At 44.6% G+C, this 15,726-nt stretch overlaps 1 protein-coding gene across 4 annotated transcripts in view; it reads right to left on the bottom strand.

The window, feature by feature from the left end:
- Positions 1 to 14,837, bottom strand: part of CAPSL (calcyphosine like) — a 33,227-nt gene extending 18,390 nt beyond the window's left edge. For 2 of the 4 annotated variants that reach the window (XM_030331399.1, XM_030331407.2), the window contains exon 1: positions 14,752 to 14,835. The gene's annotated coding sequence lies outside the window, so the exon portion shown is untranslated. Of the gene's footprint in view, positions 1 to 14,751 lie in introns of all 4 variants that reach the window. The other 2 variants (XM_030331386.1, XM_030331416.1) reach the window with 2 other exon arrangements.
- Positions 14,838 to 15,726: the final 889 nt, after the last annotated feature.

The following is a 15,726-nucleotide window of genomic DNA, read 5'->3' as shown; positions in this document are numbered from 1 at the left end:
TATTTCTCCTGAGCGCCACGTTAGGAGGGGATTCTTGTCATCAGAGAAGACAACTCTCAGATTAACGCTCTCTAAAGCTGTTCCTCTCCAATACAAGCTATAAATTCTCCCCAACAAAGATCATATTGTTTCACTTTGGAGGGAGGGAAGCTCAGACTGAAAACAGACCAGAAGAGGTAAGTCAGGGATGCGCGTGCCTGACTGCCTCATCTCCTACAGCACCTCCTAAGAGCCATCTTATGGGTTCCCTCCGCCTAGACCTGCATTCTAATTCACACTATATAAATGCAAATGTGAGTAATTATTCTCAGTTCTCTTGGACACCAGGGCAAGAAGGAGGCCTTTGCCTGTTAGGTCGTGGCCTCTCTATTCCACATTAAGAAGAAATTGCTCTGACCAAAGCTATGTGGATCCTTCTTTGCTCCCTCCAGCACCAGAGGTACAGGTGTGCCAGAATTCCAGATGACCACACGCCACACTTCTGGAGACCTCCCTCTCAGCTCCTAAGGAGCTTTTACCCAGAGTGTTCAGACTCTACTCCAACAATCTCATCCACAGCCCAAATCAACTGCCTTCCTGGCAGCATTCGTGTTCCTCAAACCTGCATTTTCTTGTTACTATTTTGTCACCTGATGTCAAGCTGACGACCCCAGGAGCTTGTTCCCAGCTTCTGGTCCTAACGCCACCCCCACAGAGTGCTCCAGACACTACCAGAATCTCCTCTTTCTGTACAAAAACATCAGTTCACTCCAGCCACCTCCTGCTCCCTTGCACATCCTCTCCTGAGGTACCTCTTAGTCCTGACCAGAGGCTGCTGGTGGTACCGGCCCCAGCCTCACCCCGCCTCCCTCCACTGGAGCAGGAAAGCAGCAACCCCGTGCCCTCCTCATTCTTAGACCCTCCTCAGGGTCTGCTATTTCCGGACCTGGTGTCCTTCCTGCCTCTGCCCCTTCCTCCGTACTACCTGCCCAGTGGTTCCCAGCCGCTCACCTCCCCCTCCGCATTTCCACTGCTTCTCCCCCGCCTCTTTCACCCTCCCCTCCCCTCCCTGGTTTGCCACACCAGCCACGGCAGCAGGCAGGAGGGGAATGGAGAGACGTACAGGCTACAAACCAGTAGTGGGAGAGAGCGAGATCCAGCTCCCGTGTGTGTGAGACAGCAAGAGAAAGAACCCACGTGGGGACCTATTTACACACCTTCAAGATAAAATTAATAACATCAGTGCTAACATTTATTCTGCCCCCACCATGTGATAAGCATGTGCCCAGTCCTCATGAAAACCCTGGGGGCTGAACTGAAAACAGAAACTCAAACAAATACGCATACGTCATATTCACAACAGCATTATTCACAATAGCCAAAAGGTAGAAACAACCCAAATGTCCATCCACGAACAAACAGATGAACAAAAGGTGGTTCAACCTGTCCCAGGCCACCAAGTTTCAAATGCACTATTTCCACGTGACCCCAGATTTAGGATCATAGTAACAGTGCATTATCATGAGCTGTTTCCACACTACTGCCTACTCCTTTTGTGTAATAAGTGTAAACTTGACAAATGTGAGAAGAATCTCCTCACTCACGAATTCAACAGATATCTGTTGGGTAGATAGTGTTGGTCAGGTCTGCTAGGTGCTACGAACCTGAAGATGAACAAAGTTCTGTCCCTGTTCCTAGGGAGTCCAGACTTCCCTAGTGGGTAGAGAAAGGGAGGTACACATGGATTATTATGGGACAGTGAGAAAAGTACAATATTAATGCCTAAACAGAGAGCCACAGGAATTGGGGAAGTAGCCTGAGATGTGGGCATCAGGGGGTGAATAGCAATTTGACAGGCAGAGAGTGGGACAAAGCCACTAATGAGAGAGGAGACTACGTACAAAGGCAAGAGAGTAAAAGCATACCACAGAATATTATTCAGTCTCAAAAAGGAATGAGGTACTGACACGTGCTACAATGTGGGGGAATATCAAAAACAGCACACTAAGTGAAAGAAGCCAGATACAAAATGTCACACGATTGTACGATTCCATTCATTTGAAATATCCAGAATAGTCAAATGCGCAGAGATAGAACACCGACTGGTCGCGGCCAAGGCCTGGGGGAAGGCGGCAATGGGGAGTGACTGCTTAATAGGTATGGGCTTTAATGTTTTGGAAATCAATATGGGTGGTGGTTGCACAACATTATGAATGTACAGTATATTTTTCAATGACTAATTTCATGTTATGTAAATTTTATCTCAATTAAAAAAAAAACCCTATTAGCTAATCATAACTATGATTTCTATTTCACAGATAAAGCAAGTGGGGAGCAGTCGGTGTGGCTCCCAGGAATTCACACACCATGTGAGACCCTGAGTGACGGCCCCGGGTCCTGACCTCTGTCAGCAGACTAGGGAACTAAGGCGCGGGCTGGTAAAGCAACTTGGCCCAAAGTGCTGGCTCATACCCAAACATAGATCTTCTGACTTTCATGCAGACCTCTTTCAACTTCACCACCTTTGTGAAATAATATAAAAGAACCTCAAAGAACAGTTTGATGGAACCCACTCATAGGAGAGCAGGGTAGAGTCCAGGAAAACACCCTGCTGGTTCTATCTCCTGTGCCTAACTGGACACAGTGACCATACTAACGGTTACCTCTGGAGTCGAATTTGATATATTCAGGAAAAAAAAAAAACCACAAATTCTCTCCTGCCATCATACTTGAAATACCCATATTAAGCATTCTCTTTCATCATTTATTTACACATTTCATGGACAGTTTAATAGGCTTTGTGTGCTGTTTTCAGGGCACCAGTGCTGTAAAGGAAGGATTACTCTGACAAGCAAGCCCTTGAATAGCACAGAATCCTAAATTTGAGTACTGAAGTCACGTAGTTAAGCAAGGCAGGAAACAGGTTTGGTAAGAACTGGGGGCTTTCAAAGAAGGCACGGATCGGGGAGGGTCTTGGGGAAGAAGAGAGACACTCAGGGCTTCCATAGGCCTGGGCCAGAGTCTGTCCCCAAACGTGTGTCACCAACATCACAGCGTGGCACAAAGCGTGTCCCTGACTGCAGGAGACCCTTACGGAGCCTCGAAAAGCAGGCATGGGGACAACAGAGGAGGCCCAGCCTTGCCAGAGCAACGTCAGGATCCCTCCTGATGCACGTGGCCGCAGCGCCACCTGGTGTTGGCCCTGCACACTTCCCTGGGCCAGGTACACTTGGTCTATTGTGCCACCAAATATTTAGTAAGGGCTTAGTTAAGAGTAGGGCACTGGGTTAGACTGTGGAACAGGGAGTAAGAAACACAGTGCTTCCGGGAGTGGGAATTGGCAGGGAGCAACCCACTACTCAGCCACAACAAATCAGAAGAGGGTGCTAACCCTGAAGACTTCTCAGAGGAGGTGATGTTTCAGCTTTCATCCTAAAGGAAAGAGTAGTCATCCAGCCCAAGGTCGTACGGGGTGGAAGTAGGAAGGACACTGGGCATTTTCCAAGTACCAAGGCCAAAGCGAAAGAGAAAACGGTATAAATACAGAAACACAAGTATTGTAGTATGACTGATGAAGGGTGGGTGGGTGGTAAGGTGAAGCACTGTGGCAAAAGGGAGGGGATGTGGGAAGTGGAAAGTCGGAAAAAGACGAAACTGGGCAAGTAAGCAGGCACCAGATCACAAGGAGCCTGGGACACCGTGCTGGGCAGTTTGGATCCTGTACTGAGAGCAACAGAAGATCACAAAGAGCTTCAATGAGGGGGTGACAGTTTGCAATGTCAAGGAGCTCTCTGGTTCAGTGTGGACAATGGATGGGAAGGTGGCACAGGCTGGGGATGATCAGATGAGAGGTCATGCTGACTGGATGGAGATATTGGCAGCAGGGCAGAGAAAGGTAAAGAGATCTGAGATGGAGAGCACATGAATGTGCAGTCTGAAGGAGAGAGAGGGCTCAGCTGTGGCAGCCAGAGTGCCTGCTGACAGCTCCTCACCACCACCCCACCCCCACTGGCTGGTGAGGAGGAACACGCACAGAGCAAAAGGATACAGAGTCCTGGAGACATGGGGCACTGGCTGAGTGGAGCCACCAGCAGCAAAGCCAAAGGAGACTTTGCAGCAATGGTCACCAGGTCTTCTCACACTGTAACTAGTTAAGGCTCTTTCATCCCACTGTCCTGGTGCACAGCTGCCTGTCACTGCCAGAGCACTCTTCTTGGAATGCAAGAATCATTATGGGACAGGATGTGGAAAGGTAAAAATGCATGGAGGTCTGTCTCTTCATAATTCTCAATGAAAGTCTTCTTTCCTGAGTTCAGGGGCAGAGTTAAGTTGAACCTTTATGGGGGAAAAACAAAAAAACAACCACCACCTCTCAAGCCCCAGACTGTGGTCTTTGGTGTCCTCTAGTGGCAATAAGCTGAATTACATCACCCTGTGTGTCTGTCTCTCTGTGTCTGTCTCTCTTTAGTGGCAATAAGCTGAATTACATATTTCTCTCACTTCTCTCTCTGTCTCATGAACCTGACCCCAACAATCTGCAACACAGAGGTAGATCTCAAAACCAAAGAGACAGCCCCAGGGATCACTTATTCAGACATCCATCAAGAGAAAGCACCAAGATCTTCCATATCCTCTGATGCAAAAATCCAAAGGAAATGTCTCACTCCACTCTCTAAAGAACACTATCCTCTCTGTTTTCTGTGACACTACACTTCTTGTTTTCATCTCTCGGGAAAAGGGTGGTTATATGAAGGAGCAGAGGGAGCTGAAGCAGGTTTAGTCAGCTTGGGTAAACTTTAGAGAGCAGAGTTAGCCTGTAAGAGTTGAGACAGAATTAGGGAAACAGGAAGGCCTTGTAAACACGGGAGGGGGAGCACAGGGGAGGTGGGCCACGTACTGAGGAGAAGGAACGGCAGCAGCCTGGCCTCTCCAGGCTAGGCAGGGATGTGCACTACGATGGATGGGCCTGGTTTTGCCTGGACAGTCCTTCTTTGCACCCTAGTGCTCGGGGTGCTGGGACAGGGGGACAGTGTGTGCCTTGAGAAAACCGTCCTACTGAGAAAGTCACACAAGCCCGCCCTGTGAGAACAGCAACTGCCAGCAAAGCCATCCAATCTTTCCAAAGACCTCTCCTGCCTCTTGTTGCTATCAAGCCCATTTTCCCCACAGCCAGGCCATGTGATGAGTTTTGCCTTAAAAGCATTTTTAGGAATTTATGTCACTGTTAAATACCTGTGCCATTACATTAACCATTTCAGTAGCAAGGGTCCTAGGGTTGCTATAATAGCTCCTTGTGATTTTAAACACTCTTCTATTCAGAGAAAAGAGTAAGGCAAAGAAAAGAGGAGGTAGCTGCTGCTAAAACATTAGGGCTCCAAGCTCATTCTTAAGACGTAGGAGTCATACTTTCCTTCTCTACAGCTCACATCCAAGCCAAACCTTTCCCCATCTGCCAGCTCAGATTTGACCCCGTACCTAAGGGCCATCCACATGGGGATGGAGGGCATGCAGTGGTTTTTACCCTTTCTCTACTTGGGAACAGGAAGTAAGACTGAAATTTTAATTTTGACTCAGTGCATCTTTTAATACTGGAAATGTCATCCAGGGGTGGAGTGAGACATACAACAGATCACGTTTGAAGGTCGTGGTTGGGAAAAATTAAACTATCTCTATTGACTCCAGTCCATTCAATAAATTAATTATTGCTGTGTGGTAGACAGCAAAAAGCTGTGGTCCCTCAAGAGGTTTTCCCCATAGAAAATGTTCCTCTGGAATAAACATTAGATCCCAGTGCTCAGAGCAGTGTAGCAGGTGGCTAGGATGTGCTTCCTCTGAGACTGAAATGAAAGACTCAGACGATATGAAGAAAGACATAGTTTTTGCAGTAGAATATTGGGAACCACCCCGCTCCAGGCATAATCACAGGTGTGTGTCAGTGTCATTGACATCCTGGGAGATCCTTCATTGAATCCATCTGAGCTCAATTCAACTAAACAGACCCTTGGCACCTCTGGCTATGCAAGGGACTGTGCTAATTCTGCAGGTGAGGTAGAGCTGTAGTTCCATTCAGGTATGATTTCACCCACCCTGCCCACCCAGCCCCTGACCCCAGGGACATTTGACAAGGTTTGGAGATGTTTTGGGTTGTCATAACAGGGGTGAGGGGTACTACTGGCATCTCACGTGTGGAGGCCGGAGATGCTGCTAAATATCCTACGATGCACAGGAAAGCCCTCGACAACCAAGAATTCTCTAGTCCAGAATGCCAGTAGTACTGAGGCTGAGCAGCCCTGCTGGAGAGAAGGAACTGGGAGCATCAGGGACAAGGAGAGCCCCAGAAGTGTTGTTGAAAAATAAAGATGTCCACACCCCACCCCAAACACAGGAAGCTTGAATCTCTAGGTGTGAATGCCAGTTTCTGTATTTTAATGTTTTCCAGAGGTTTTGCATGTACATCAGAGTTTGAGAATCTAAGTGACAGGAGCTGTGAAGTTCTTCTGGTGGCAGGAGTGAGACCTTGAGGGGAAGGCCTGGAGGAAAGATGGGAACCTAACATAGGATCAGATCCAGGCAGGAAGAGAAGTGGTAATAACCACAATTGTAACCGCTCCGGTGGCCAGGCCTGTGGCTCAGTGCTTTACACACATGAGCACATGGCCTCATGCGGTGGGTTCTATCAAATATTGCTGCCCTATTCCAGGAAGTCAGCACATACCCCAGTCATGGGCTGAGAAAATGCCACAAGGCAGTGGCAGAGTCAGGGCTGACAGGTAGGAGTGTCCTGCCCAAGTCTCTGCTGTCAACAGCTATGCCATTGTGCTCATAAACTGCTTTGGGAATTCGGAGAAGGCCCATGAAATGAGAAGGAAAGCAAAAGCTTCAAGGAACAGACTGCCTTGGAACGCTGGAAGGATTTCACTGCCGAGGAGGGAAGGGGACAACAATGCACAGCAAACACAGGCCACACAGGGTCCTAAATGCGACCCCTTTCCCTCTCTCCTCAGGGTCCTTGCTCAGTTAGTAGAGTGATGTGCAAGAATGTTTTTTTTTTCTTCTGAAATCTAAGCGCAAAGCTACTGTGGTGATTATCTTCCATTATATTTACTCTTTTCCCACAAATTATGTTGACAATTATTCCACAACATATGAATATATGAAACAGCTGGGTTTTGTTTGGATTGCCAACTTCCTTGTAGATTTAAAGTAGGACAGTATGTAATCTATGCTTTAATGACACGGGCACACTGTGGAAATGAGATGGCAGTGAATTCTGGCATCTTATCAGATCCTCTCTGCCAAAATGCATTTTCTCAAGATGCTTAAAATTCATGCTTTAGCTCTTGTCAATAGGCAGTTTTCTCTAGAGCCCACCTCTACTTATAGTCTTTTATTCTTTCTGCTGATCTTGGGGGTGTGATTTAAATCCTCATTTTAGTGTTTATGATATGGCATGATTTGAGAATAATGTATAAATATCAGTGTTGTAAAGTGTCTACTTCATACATCTTCTTGAAATTTCATTTTATTAAGTTCAACCAGGGCTGGGATTCAGGTAAGTGTCTAGGGTGCAATGTTTGTTTGTTTATTTTTTAATGTTTATTTATTTTTGAGAGAGAGACAGAGAGAGAGAGAGAGAGAGAGAGAGAGAGAGAACGAGTGGTGGAGGGGCAGAGAGAAAGGGAGACACAGAATCCGAAGCAGTTTCCAGGCTCTGAGCTGTCAGCACAGAGCTCAACACGGGGCTCAAACTCACGAACCATGAGATCATGACCTGAGCCAAAGCAGGATGCCTAACCGACTGAGCTACCCAGACCCTCCTAGGGTGTAATGTTCAAGGAAGCGTTCTCAGAATTGTGCCAATGTCAACCTTGTACCTGCCTGAGCCTCAGAGTGAGTGCCTCCTTTTGCCTCACTCTAGTCCTGGTCCTAAAGCCAACTTATATTTATTGAACACCTATTACGTGCCACACAATAGTAATGAATGAGATAGCCAACGTCCCTTACAGGAGTTTACATTCCTCAGGGTAGTTTTAACTTGGTTGGATTTGAACTACAGCAGATTTTCCAGGCACTGTCAACTGGCTCTTCAAGGGTCATTCCAATCTCCTTTGTCTGCTACGTTCCACTTTCACTTGGGTGGCAGTGGGAATGAGTTCTGGCCAGAGACTCAGCTGAAAAGTACAGAGGGCTCTGGGAGAACTCTTCCATCTCCTTTGCCTCTTCCTGCCTTGAACGAGAAGGCACTGTCTGGAGATGTGACAGCCTTCGTGCAATCACAAGGGAAAAGCCAAGGGAATCACAGAGGTACCAACTTACAGCCCTACCATCACTGTGCCGCTAAACGAGTTCTGGCAATTGCCTGACTTCACATTCGCAGCTTGTGAGAAACAGAAGCCCCTATTTGCTTAATACACCTTTGGTCAGGTTCTCTATTACTTACAGCCAAATTACTAACTAATACAATCGGCAAAATCTTATTCCTACATGCTTGGGTTGACCCGACATATTCACCTTTACCTGGGAAAAATAACTAACAGTCCAGTGTGAGGAGAGACTCAGCTCCTCCTGAGAAGTGGGAGAAGAGATAAAGTAACTCCATTATAACCTGTTCTCTCAGCAGAATTTTTTTTTAAGTAGCTCTACACCCAGCATTGGGCCCAACATGGAGCCCAACATAGGGCTTGAAATCACAACCCTCAGATCAAGACCTGAGCTGAGATCATGTGTCAGATGCTTAACCAACTGAGCCACCCAGGCACCCCTCTCAGTAGAATTTTATCAGCATTTAGCAACCTCTGTAGCATTTTTGGCCATGAAGAGAGTGAGAAATACTGTTTAGTGTGATATTCAAGGGCCCATGTAGCTAACACAATGTGATACCAGGTTTTATAAAGCACAGAGGTCCCAGGGTTACAAGATCCTTATAATGAGCATCCCCTGGGAATCTCTGGAACCAGGAGCTTTCTTAATAACACTGTCCTTGCTGTCTCCTTCTCCATCTTGCTGTGACTTGAGTCTCTGGGGTTTTTACCAGGAAATTACTTACAATCTATTCTGGTCAGGCAGCCCGCCACATGAAAGATCTTAAAGAAGCAGACTAAAAAAAGGATCTAAGCTACACAAAAGTAAGCAAAGATTTGGCTAGATTCCTGTACAAAATGCAAAAAGAAAAGAAAAGAAAAGAAAAGAAAAGAAAAGAAAAGAAGACAAAAGAAAAATAATTTTTTTCCAAACTCTCTGGCTTTAGTGACTATGCTCTTAGAACCAATCAGGCAACTTTCCAATACCCCGTTTCAAACTCACTGCAAGGACAAACCTCAACTGTGGATCTTCCACTGTTGTTAGATGGGAATAAAGGGAATAAAGTTATGATTACCATTTGTATTTTTGCAACATTAGAAACCAAAATCACTTACTTACTATTTTATCGTCACTTAAAATGTTTCCTTTGGAGTCAATTGTCTATTTAATGCTTATTTTGTAGCCACTTAGAAATCCAGCCAATTATTTGCATCTTACAGGTTCTTAACTGATAACTTCCAGAAAACCAAGAAGTGTTGATGGATAGAAATCCAATGTCAGAGTGTCAATATCAGTGCAGACTGGAATTTCAGACAGGAATTCTGTCTAGATACTCATGATAGAAACAGGTAATTATCTCTGAAAGTGATAGAGGTTTGTTTTCCTCTGGTATAAAGGAAGTCTGGAGGCATTTCAAAGAGTGAATGTCTCAAGGAACTTCTATCTTTCTACCTTACCATTGTTTTTATCCTCAGAGTTGCCTGAAGTTACAAAATCACCATAGTTGCTCCCACCATTACATCCACACCCCAGGCAGCAGAAAAGAACAGAGGGCAAGAAGAATGTACTTCCTAGCTGAGTCATCCCCTTTTAAGGGATCCCCAGAGACTCCACCCAACTCCTTCCACTTAAATTTCATTGACTCTTCCTGCAAAGGAGGCTGGTGCTGTGATCTGAATGTTTCTGTCCTTCTAAAATTCATAGGTTGAAATCCTAACTCCTGGTATTAGGAGGTAGGAACTTCCGGAGGTACTTAAATCATGAGAGTAGAGACTTCATGAAGGGGATTAGTGTCTTATAAAAGAGGCCTCCAGTCTTATATCAGGAAGAGGCCCCACCATGCTGGTATTTTGATCCTGGACTTCCCAGCCTGTGGAACTGTGAGAAATAAATTTTTGTTTTTATAAGCTGCCCAGTCTGTGGTATTTTGCTATAGCAGCCCAAGCAGACTAAGACAGTTGAGAAACCTAATTTTTTGGCTGGGTACATTGCTATCCTTCAGGTTTCGTTTATAAAGAAGAGGAAACTGGCCATTGAGTGGGAAGCTGGCAGTTTCTGCCACAGTTGGCAGAAGAGATAGAATCCTTCTAGAAAGTATGTGTGAACACATTCAGATCCTTCTAGAAATTAAGTGTGTGAGCACATCCAGATCAGTTTATCCCATGCCATTATCTGGAGCAACTAGGTCACTCTGATGGAGAGTAATGTGAGTCCTGAAATCAGAAGTTAGCATGTTGATGATTTCAGGGTTCTCAACCTCTGTTCCCCTGAAGAAAATAAGATCCACCTTTCCCTGGGCACTTATCAAAAAGACCTGAGTTCAGGCAAACATAACCTAAATGATCTAGACCTGGGTACATCAAATCATAGCCCATGGGCCAAATTTGCCTCTCCACCTAGCTTTGTAAATAAAGTTTTATTGGAAAACAGCCACACACATTTGTTAATATGTTATCTGTGGCTGCTTTCATGCTACAACAGCAAAGTTTAATAGTTGCCACAGAGACCTCTGGTCCACAAGGCCTGAATTCTGAGTGTCTGGTCTTATATAGAAATAGTTTGTTAACCCAGGACCATACAGAAGATAACATACAGACCATAACAAAAGCAACAGGAACACTTATTGATCATTTACTCTGTGTCAGGCTTTCTGTGGCCCGTGTTTTGCAAATTATTCACTATCCATTTGTTTAGAACAGAAAATGTGTCCGCTCTAAAGTAAGTTTGGATAATAACTCATAATTTACAAAGTACTCTTACATTAGAGGGGATGTGGCTGTTCCTATTTTACAAAATAAGGAAACTGAGGTACAAAGAGATTTAGAGTTTGTCCTAGTTCAGACGTAACTATCAGAGCCAAGATTATGAGCAGGTTCTTTTGTGCCTGCCACTTCCCCAGGGATCTTTTGTAAGCTGTCCACAACATCTCAAGAAATATTCGTTTTTTAAACCAGGAACCACTGTAGTCACCACAAATCATTCTTGTATAAAAATAGGGACAAGCTTATTAACAATAATGCACCTCCTCCTGCCCTGCCTCTCTATGGTGGCCCTCTGGTGTTCAATTACCCCTTACCTGCATCCCTTAGCTCTATCCAAATTATGCTATTACTACTTGTGAATGTGCCATCCATTCCCTCCCAAGGTGCTGACTGGTCTAATGTCTTTCTCATACCTGAGAACTGAATTTGTATAAGGAACTCTATTTCTGCAGTCTCCACAGATAAAGATACTTTTCACCCCAAATTCTAAGTACTATGGAATCTCACAGTCTCTAAGATGACCTATTCTCACATCTTTCTTTGAAGCACAGCACAGTTGGGAATCCCTGCCATGTCCCTCTTTGGCTCTGTCATTTTCTAAAACATTGAGACTTTGGATACTACCTCAGGGACCTCTTCCCCATCCCAGGTGCCCCCATCAACCTGGGCAACCTCACAACTCATCTAGACAATCCATTCAACATGCAGCCGTGAAGTTCCTGGAGCTGCTTGATTTCTGCCAATTTCATCTGCTCACTCTCCCAGCATCCTTTTCTAAGACCATCTCTTACTTTTATCACCAGCCAAATATGGCCTCCTCTGAAAACTCAAAATTCAATATTCACTTTCTCTCCACCTTTTAGTTTCTTTCTTCCAACCTTAGATACTTGTGACCACTAGTCTCTTGACTCTGCATTTCCGCTGTAGCCATTACCTACCGCATTCTCCCTTCTGGATCCATTTCCTCCCCTCTTCATCCTAGACACATCAGCATATCATTCTGACCACTTCTTACCAGAGCCTCTGTCCTCAACCCTTGTCAGCTTCCTATGCTCCCACATGGATGCCTAACTTGGCTTGATTTCTCCATGTGCCCTCTCTTTTAAAGCGGGCTGTGAAGTGCAACTGAACAAACCCACAGGCCAAGATGGACATATGCCACTGCACATTTATTCTTCAACCACAGCTGGGCCTTCTAAAACAGTCAACCATACTTTTATATGACATTGGTTAGATTCCTCTTTCAATCTTTTCAACCTATGCCACTCTCCTCCACACCTTACCTTGAAAATCACAGTACAAACAGAGATGAACTCACATCACCTCCTCCAAGTCTACAAAGGTATTTATCTCTGAAACCATCCTCCAGAGGAAGTTCAGAATTGCCTTCCACTTAAGGATAATCTCCACCCATGACATCAATTTCAGTCCCTCTTCAACCCTCCGCTGTGCCCCTTTCCTCTCCTCCACCAGCTCCTCTTTTTAGTTCCTGAATCTGCAGTGGTCCCTCCATCAGAGACTGCTTCTGTCAACCCCCCCACCCCCTTCATAGTCCAACTACCTGAAAGAGTCTCTAGTTTCTCCACTTTGTCATGTTCCATTCACACTTCAGGCCACTGCAGTCTGGTCTCCTCTGTCCCTCCACTGAACATTCTCTCAGGAAGCACTGCCAACCTGATGGCCAACTTCAACGGTCACTTCTAGTTTCTATTTTACCTTGCCCAGCAGTTGGTTGTTTTGACCATTCTTCCTTCTTAAAACTTTTCTCTCAATGTTTATGAATCTACTTTCCTCTGTCTCCCTTCCTCTGGTTCTGACCTATTTTGCCTATCCCTTTTCTTCTGCCTGTTTTTTTAAATGCTGTTTCCCAGGATTTGGTTATTTCCCCTCATCATGCTCTCACACCATCCCATGGCCATGTCTTAGCCACATCCACTGACAGAATGACAGCTCCCAAATCTTTATTCCAACTCATGCACTGTGCTAGCTTCAGAGCCACATTTCAAATTTCCCACAAAACATGCACACTTCAATGACCTACAGACACCTCAAGTTTAATGTTCCAGAGCCAAATTCATTATCTTTTCCTCCTTATTCTTTGCCTCAGGAAGTTACACCACCATTTCCACAGGTCATTCACTGAACATTACCCTAGACTCCTTCTCACCCTCTACATCAAATCAGCAGCCAAGTCCTATAGAATTTCACCATCTTGACACTCCTTGCATCTCTATTCCCTCCCCCACCTCCATGGCCAAGGATACCTCCTTAATCTAGGACCTGTTCATTTCCCATTTCCACTACTGCAATTGCCTCTTAGCTGGTTCCTTTTCTCTAGTCTTCCCCCTCCAACCATCCTTCAAATGACTGTCAAAGCGATCTTTACAAAATGGAAATGTGAACTTTACACTCTAATCAAAAACCCTTTGGTGGCCCCCCAATGTGTGCAGGTAAAGAGCAAACATCTTACCACCTGAAGTATACATTGGCCCTGACTGACTCTCCAGCCTTGTTTCTAGTAATTCTCCACTGCTTTAAAATCTATTCTGCATTTATACTCACTCACATTCCCCAAACACACTATGGTATTCTGTCTCTGTGCCTTTGTACATGCAGTCCCACCTTAAGGAACACCCTCCCTCGCTTGTTAGCCTAGAGAAGTCTTGTTCTTCCTTATATAATCACTATGGTGAAGCCTCACATAACCACCCTCACCAGAGCAATACAGCTTGCATCTTTCTTTGTATAATCTGTGAAAAACCCAAATAGCGTCCATGTTGAAGCCTGATGTAAGTCTGCTTTCAGAACTGCCTGTCCTACTAGACTATAAGGCCCTTAAGGACAAAGGTTGTAAACTTTGTGTCTTCTGTCTTCATCATCAGCACCTAGGACTATGCTACTAGATTGCTATTTGGAATTGATCACTGCTATGGTTATTAGACTACTGCTATTTGAATATAAATGAATGGCCATGATTTAAATCTCAATATTCAAAATGCACAATTACAAAATAAAGACATTTCTGTAGTTATAAGATTTTGAGGGAAAAAAAAAAGAGCTCTAAAACCAGGAAACAATTTCATCTACTTAGTATGGTTTACCTATACCCCAGACTGAAGTCAAGATATTGCTATTTACTAAGGCCCTTCTCAATTTTGTGATAAATCAAATCAACTCTACAAGTTTTAGCAAGTTATGCCAGCCCACTTTAATAAGAGTTCTGTTTCTTATCTGAGTCTATGTGGTCAGTTTGGCAAGGTATGGCAGAAATAGCACATCTGTGAATGTCAGAAAAACCATGGTCTGAATCAAAGTTCAATCTTTTAATTGCATATAACTTGGAGATATTTAATATTCTTGAAGGTCAATTTTTTTAATGGCCATACAAGCTAGTTGAAGCAATTCACCCAAACACTTCACCCATAGGTACCTAGTACAAAGTGATGCTCAGTGATGTTTATTTCCTTTCCCTTTATCAAATAATTTTTTTATTTTTATCTGAGCACCTCTTCATAAAGATGACAAAAGCCTCTCCCAGAACCAAGCTATTTCCTCCCTAGACTGACAACCAAGAATTCTCACCAAGTGTTGGTTTTCTCTTTAGAAAGTAATACCTTTCCTCTTTCTTCTCCCTGTCTTTCTTTCTCTGTTTAGCTAAATCTATACAAAGTGATCAAATAAACATAATAGATCAAAAACACTCATTTACCTTAAATGCTAACCTGCTGCCACCGGTTGCTGGGATCTGAAACTAAGGACGCTCTCTCTGGCTCCCCTGGGAGGGCTCAGCTCCTCCATCCACCTCCCTCCCAGTTCCCTCCCCTCCTCAGACTTGCTGGCCGCCCTCTTCAGGATGATTGCACAGCTTGGCAATCATTGAAGCAGATTCACAGCCTGAGTGGCTAAGCTCACTGTCAATCCCTACCCTGGCTCTGCCTTTTCTCAAGTTTACACTTCTGTTGCCTAGGAAATCCAGTGGCTGTGAAAGCTCAAGTTGTTTGTCTTCTGAGGGAAGCCAGCAGGAAGTGTAGCTGGCAATTGTTTGGTTTAGAGGACAGCATCAAAATGTGCCTCATATGTTGTATAAGATAACCCCTTCCTGCTCTTCTGTTGTCTCTGAATAGCTTACTGCTAGGATGTCTCATCTATCCAGTAAGACTTAAAACCTCAGCACACAGGGGGAGCCATAGGTGTAATTGTAAGTGATTCAAAGCCCTCTCTCCTTCTCCACATCCTCACATTGATAGGATACCATTGCCTACTCTTTCCAACCTTGGTGTCTTCTTTTTTCCTTTCTTCTATTCTCTTCTCTTCTCACACTTGTTCCTTAGTAATGAGTTTGCCAGTTAAGAAGCAGTCTAGTGCCCTGTTTAGAAAACAGTACCTAACTCATTCTCTCCTTCAAGATATCCCAACCTACCTCATCATTTCCATCCCTTCTCTTGCTTCCACCAATAAGTACTACAAAGAAACTAGGACATGTATTCCATGTTCTGTTCTGCACTGTACATTAACCTGTATTCTCAGGCAAGTGTGGTCATTGATTTCTACAATCTCTAGAGAAGACATTATATTTGTATTGTCCACTTCTCAGCCTTGCCCTGGAGATCAAGGTGATATTCTCTGTGGATTTTAATAAATACTTGCCTATGTTGAGGGAATTTCCAGAGGAGTGTGATTTGAG

The sequence above is a fragment of the Lynx canadensis genome, chromosome A1 (assembly GCF_007474595.2).
Source record: "Lynx canadensis isolate LIC74 chromosome A1, mLynCan4.pri.v2, whole genome shotgun sequence".
Classification (NCBI taxonomy): domain Eukaryota; kingdom Metazoa; phylum Chordata; class Mammalia; order Carnivora; family Felidae; genus Lynx; species Lynx canadensis.
This window is presented reverse-complemented; position numbering and strand designations above follow the sequence as displayed.